Raw genomic sequence first — 6,726 nt, 5'->3', positions numbered from 1 at the left:
CGTCAGCCGTCACACGCGTTGTTTTGAGTCTGCAGCTGGGGGTCCGTCCGTAAATTACATTACGATTTAAATATTGGCCTTTGAAGTTCATGGTTTCCGTGCATGGGATTTGTAGCGAAAGTTATCTTGGAAACCAACAACTAATTAAAAGAAATCAGCGTAACATTTATTTTTAAATTTCAAATAAAATGAAGTGAAATGTAAATTTATTAATGGTATTAGGTTTATTGTATCAGGCGCCGTTGTTGCGAAAATAAGAAATTGACGTACTCATTTTAATCAGCGATATATTATCACAATAATATAACGATCAATCAGCATTTCTTTAATTACCATATCTATACTATTCCTTATCTGTATGCATTATCTTTGAATTCGATTTCTTACGTATTGAGCTTCCATAGGAATTACTTAAAATATGTTTACTTTGTCTTTCTACTGTAAATCGTGACAAACAGATGAGGAGTATTCATCGCCGTTTAAATGTTGTTTGGATCACGAAGTTACTCGTCTGAAAATGTTAACAGTCTAATGGTAATTTTCCGTTCAACGACATAGCCAACTATTGATTTTTTTTTATGAAAAAAATCTTATGCTATCTTTCGTGTGTTCAAACGTTTCACAATACAGTACAGATAAGACTATTTTGAGTGATAATAAACAAGCCTTTACAGTATTTTAATAGTGATAATTTTATACCAAAAATATTCGCGGGATGGTAAACAGAGCCTGCGTTGTTGCAATTTTATTTCCAATCTAATCAAGCATATGTTGCTATGATAATATCCAAGGCCGATGTGTTCATGTCGAACCACTTCCCGACTTCAAGTGGTAATGCGCTCAAATGCTTATCTGTATAAAAAAATATTGACTCATTTCTATTAACCTCGGCAACCGATCTTTGGCCAATGATTACCTTATTTAAGAAAGATATGACACAACAGTAGTCCTTTGTTTTGTTTCTAAAATACCTTATATCGGGAATAAGCTCTTGTCCTTGTGAATACAAACATCATCAGCCGAATGATTCTCCTCAAAATCACCATAAAGATAATTTTACGCGTTGTTTAGTTTAGGACATTGATGGATAGGTAAATAATCAAAGATTTATTAAGAAACATTTTAAAATATTCTCAGTTTATTGTAGCAATTGTAATAAATGTGATAACTGGAGGAGGCATAAATGTAAATAACTCGTAATCGTTAAATACTAAAAATTATTAGGAAGTTTTTGTATTGGAAGATTACGAAGAAAGATATACGTTAATAATATTGAAATAGAAATGTATAAAATAGTAATTTCCTAATGTTGCCTTATAAAGTAGTAGTTAAATTCACATGTGACTGATTCGACTCACAATCGAATGCAAACACCATTATTTAACGCACGATCACCCTGAATGAATGACTTCACCCGTTTCAGAATAGAAATGGTTTTGCGTAATACCTATCCAATTAAAAATAGCCTCTATGACATGCTTTATGAAAACGTTATTATGAATCAATCTGTACGCGGCCCAGACAATTATCATCTAGATACGTCCCCACTGATGGCACGGAGCCTACCCTAAGTAAGATGACTAGGCCATAGTCAACTACGCTGGCCCACTGCGGGTTGATTGACTTCACACATATCTTTGAATTTCTTCGCCCATATGTGCAGGTTGCATCACGATGTTTTTCTTCACCATAAGAACGTCGGGTAATATATAGCGGGATTCGAACCCAGGACCTGTAGGTCATAATTCAAGTACCTAAACCCCTCAGCCACCGACGCATCGAGAATCTATCTAACGATAAAAGTGGAGAGGGGACCGTGTCCGAGTGATAATATGTTAGTTGCTAGGCTGACTTAGATTTATAGGAACGTTTAAAATTACACCTATGTAAATAATCGTATGTATTATTACTTTAACGTTATTAAAATTAAATATGACCCATGGTAACGGAATATGTGATAGCAAGTATATTATAAAATTCTTTCCGATTTAAATTCAATTTCAAAAAAGTAAATCTTCATCTTCAAGTAAATGTATAAAAACATGTTAATTTTAAAATTGTGGGATATGTTATTTAATTTGGGGCTCTTGATATCATGTAAGGACGATTGTGGTCATTCTGGGGTATGTTAGCGTGTAGTGATGATGTCAGACGTACAATATGTATTAACTAGGTTATGTACAGTAACATGAAGCCACTTATCGTATTCTCTATTCCGATGTGTATGCATACGCCGTATCTTCGGAGGATGGTCGAATGCAGTGCCAAGGCCAATAACCATATGTTTCACTGACAGCCGCGAAATTATACATAACCACACATATAATAATATCTATAGATTTTCTAGTACTGTATGTACTCGCCTACAAGAATGATAAATAACCATTTGCGCTTAATCCAGGTATAGGTCTTGCCCACGAGCCGTTATGAATATCTATCTTGTTTTTCTTAATACTTTATGTTCATATTTGGTTATGAGTGTAATTTTTCCGTATAAGACGCCACCCTCCATCGATTTACACGTTATTCGTAACCGTTTGTTTACTTACTGCTCATGTAGGTGTACACTGTGTACTAACACACAAGTATACCTGTTATCAGCGTTGAGGCAACATCGCGCCCGCTACCATGTTCGCGTGTAGTAGATTCTCAGTTCGTCGATGACGACAGATGAGCAGTAACATGCGACGTGCCATCGCTAATAGTGACTCGTCTCCGCTGCCGTGGTAGGAGGACGGTAGGGTCGGGCACGCGCTATCGTTCGTAAGTGTCAGTGCTGCGCGAACAGCTCCGCCGCGTGGTGTACCGCCGCAGGACCGCAAACCGCGCCAACTGGACCACTGCGATTTGTTCAGTGACGTTATGTGAAACTAATTTATATTTGTGCTCGTTATTGGGAGATTGCCATTATTCTGATACGCAGGTGAATACAACTTCGACGTCGGGCTGTCGATACGCGATCCTTGTATTTGCAACGTCAGTTCTCCGTCGACGGGAGACATGTATATCCTCTTTGATCTTTGTATTCGTCATTTAACGGGTACGAGTTTGTGTTATAACGAATGTGTTTTATTGGTATTTCAGCTTTGAACCGTTACTTTAGCGGCGACTTAACATTTGCATAGCTCCAAGGTCTCACTTACAGCCGATTGTGATTGCTGACCAAATTGACAGTTTTTGCGCGCGTATCTTCAGATGACATTAATGGATTTATACAGAAAATGTTTTATAACATGTAACCTAAATAAGAATTTAAACATAATCATTAAGTTATTTTAAAGTTAAGTTAATATTACCGTATAAGTTAGAAGTATATTTAAAAAAAATCTGAATATAGGTATTTATTCATAATCTTTAGCATTCAATTAACATGATATCGCTCTAATTATATAATGGTAACACGTTTCTAACTGATTAGGTACTTTGCCAATATTGACGTGCGACTTAATTCATTATACACTTAAATGTTTAAACAGAGGCGAATAAGAGGCCTACGACTGTACCATCTTTTAGTATGGTCAAGTTTTCCATCACATTTGTACAAATATTTCTCCATTTATCAAGACTTTATATAGCATCGTCTAAAAATTTATGATACAGTATTGATACTCCTTTAGGATTAAACAAAATTAGCGTTATTATATGAAAATTAGAGGGGGTACTACGGTTAGTCGTCGAAGGGGAAGGGGGGGGCTCCACAAATAAGTGATAGTATTAGAAATACAAATAATTTTCCTAGTTAAAAATAGGCTTAATTCAGGCATAAATTTTAATAATTTATTAGTTTTCCGTTGTGTTGTGTGTACATCAGTATGTTTGCGTACGGTCCAGTTACAGTACTCGCCGGCGTTGTCCACAACTAACGGGTTCAATGACCAATAGATAGTTTCACTAAAATGTACTATTTGTCCGCGGAACGATTAACGCATATATCACGCGATAATAAATTTTGATTCGCTCTATTTAGTTATTTGTAGTTGTAAAGTGTATTGATGTAATATATCTAGTAAAGATTAAAATTGTGTTGTTTGTACATGTTTGTTTATATATGACAAGTGAATTCTAATAAGTTTTGTTTTGTGCTTACGTTAAGCATGTTAAGTTGTTCTAAACCAGTTTAGAGGATTATGCATTTATGCGGCAGTACCACAGATTTATAATCCGTATATATTTACTTAAAATATGGTCAATCGATGTACATTTCTTGAATAATATGTTTCAATAATAGTTAAAAAAATAACACAAGATAACCTCGGCGCATTTCAATAATGTTATAATACGAATATTTAAGTTAACTTCAGATTTGTGAATACCTAAAAGGAGAATTGTAAAATGTAGGTCGGGGTTATTCTTTTGTTGGCAAGAACACAATACGTACTTGAGAAAAACTTTCGCGATTACCTAAACCTAACGGCTTTCAAATAATCAACGTTGAAGTGTCAGAGAGAGGAGCGCATATGTCCGAGCAACGGTACTGTCGACTTTCAATCCAGATTCACATAAAAAAATTATAACACAAATAGCCAGCCAGCACTTTGGCTAATGTGTTGATGTTAATCTATTTTTTTGTCCAAAGTAATCAGTCTTGTAATTCGTGTAGTAAGATTTTGGCTGCAGCTCCATAAGTTTATTTCGAAAGATGTAAGAAAGTCATTATTGCTCTCTGGTTAAGTATTGAAATGGTGAGATAAAAAATTGCATTTTGAGTAGTGCAATTTTGATGCCATTTAGCATTACATAAACCGTAAAGTGAAAATTCTTTCCTGCTGTCAACCGCACACACTTTTCGAACACAAATTTGTCTAATTGCACTATTCATTCATTATAGATGTTGCTATTATATTTATACAATGTTAACTAGAAATATATTCTGCGTAATTCTTTCATTGACACTTGATTTTTTGTTCTAATATGTGACACTAATCAGTCTCTGTTCAGCAATAAATGACAAGAATTTCTTATAAAGGCGTTTTATATTTTTTGTCGTCTATCTGTTGTTACAAACATTTCCGGAAATTATGCATAGTTTTAAATGTTTATGGTTAGATACAAATGTCGTTTATAAGGTTAAACAATGCTAAGTAAATAAAAATGAACAAATAGTACGACTCTACCGGGGTGCTGCAATAACAACAAAATAAACAAAGAAATTCGACGTAATTATTGTTGTTTGAAATTGCGTACTCTACAATACAAATTGACTCTAGAAAAGTATTATTTCTAACGGTGTTGTAATCTGTTTATCTTTGGTTTTCATCCCACGTTTATTCTTAACCTTAAAGTCCTTATTGCAATTGGGATATTAAAAGCTGTAAATTTATACCACCACAAATCTAAAAAACGCTAAAACAGGGCTATCAAATTAAACTAAAAACAGAAATGTCGCCTTGATGTATAAGAGCATATACCAAACAAAGCCTGTCACGGTTTATTAGAATGTTTGGACAAAAAACATCGTCTCCGTACAAGGCATTGGTAGTGGGATAAGTCCGCTTTCAACGTACAAGGTCAACTTCCAATTCTGGAATTGATCGTGGACCTGTTTGTATGTATTGCTTTAGAGGAGCTCCGAGGGATAAAGGTAGTATACAAAGAGCGTTTCTTCACTGAAAATTAATTTTAGTTCTATGAAATGATGCTACACCTAGATTGTCTGTCGTAGTTATTAGTAATTAGAGAACTTTGGAGAGCCGTAAATCGATGTTTAAATGTTTGTAAGTATTTACCATGTTTACTTATATATATTTAAATATAATGGCCTTTTCTTATTGAATAATCGACTATATCATGCAGTGACATAGGCGCTCCACTTTAAAGGTTATTGTATTTTACGACTAGGATGTCTTGAAGCTGTTGTATAGATGAGAACACAATCGATACGAGCTCTGACCTCCGGCCTATTGTACGTGAGCATGACATGACTCCAGAGACCGGCAGTCAGCGGTTCTGTTACCGGTCCTGTATCTCCGTAGCAATTTAGATAACTACTACTTGCTAAACTTGTTTTTCTAAACCTACTTGGGTATTTTGAGGAAATTTCTACGTCTAGTAAGTTTGAGATAAGTTTATAAACGTATTGTTTTGGTAAATCCGCTTGTATTTCTTGCTTTCTGTATTTTATATTTTTTATAATCAAAATGAAAATTAAATATAAAGAATTTACAAGCACAAAAATCGGATTACATCCGAATAAGAGTTAGAACAAGTAATACATGACTATTATCAAAAGAAACAATAAATTAATTTTATTAGCAGACTTGTAGCGTGACATTAAGTAAGACGGAAGTAGACTACGATGAATGGCGACATTGCTATTTTATTAGTTTATGTAAACTTGTATAAGGCATTCGAAGGTGTGTCTCTAAACATCTTTTAAGAATATTACGTAATAATTATACATCCTCCTAAAGTAATCCTAAACAATATTTTTCTTGTTAATATTGAAACAATATTACTTTGCGACATTATTCTTGAACAAAACAAGACAAGTACTAAAAATCAATTACAAAAAATCAAAAAAATGTTTAATTCAGACCTTACGGCCGCGACAAGTCTCCTATGATTTAATCTTAATTTATATTGGTCTCACAGAGGTATAATGTAATAGTTAAAAAGCGTATTTTCGCATAAATAGCAGCAGCAATTGGCATAGAGGCACGAATTAGATTAGCATATTGGATTCGCTATCGCGAATTACGATCTTCCCGCGCTGAATAAGACGCGAAC

General features: G+C 34.4%; 2 protein-coding genes across 2 annotated transcripts in view; one reads left to right on the top strand and one right to left on the bottom strand.

Annotated features, from left to right (window-relative positions):
* The window catches only part of LOC106107825 (F-box/LRR-repeat protein 6), a gene marked incomplete at its 3' end in the record, with an annotated part of 23,418 nt that overhangs the window by 16,152 nt on the left and 540 nt on the right, over window positions 1-6,726 (bottom strand). The gene's annotated exons all lie outside the window — the stretch shown is intronic.
* The window catches only part of LOC106107823, a 37,177-nt gene continuing 33,211 nt past the window's right edge, over window positions 2,761-6,726 (top strand). Inside the window, exon 1 of the mRNA XM_013288828.1 lies at window positions 2,761-2,923. The gene's annotated coding sequence lies outside the window, so the exon portion shown is untranslated. The remainder of the gene's footprint in view (window positions 2,924-6,726) is intronic.

Source organism: Papilio polytes, unplaced genomic scaffold, assembly GCF_000836215.1.
Source record: "Papilio polytes unplaced genomic scaffold, Ppol_1.0 DF821845.1, whole genome shotgun sequence".
Taxonomy (NCBI): Eukaryota; Metazoa; Arthropoda; class Insecta; order Lepidoptera; family Papilionidae; genus Papilio; species Papilio polytes.
The sequence above is the reverse complement of the archived record's forward strand: the minus strand, read 5'-3'. Positions and strand labels throughout refer to the sequence as shown.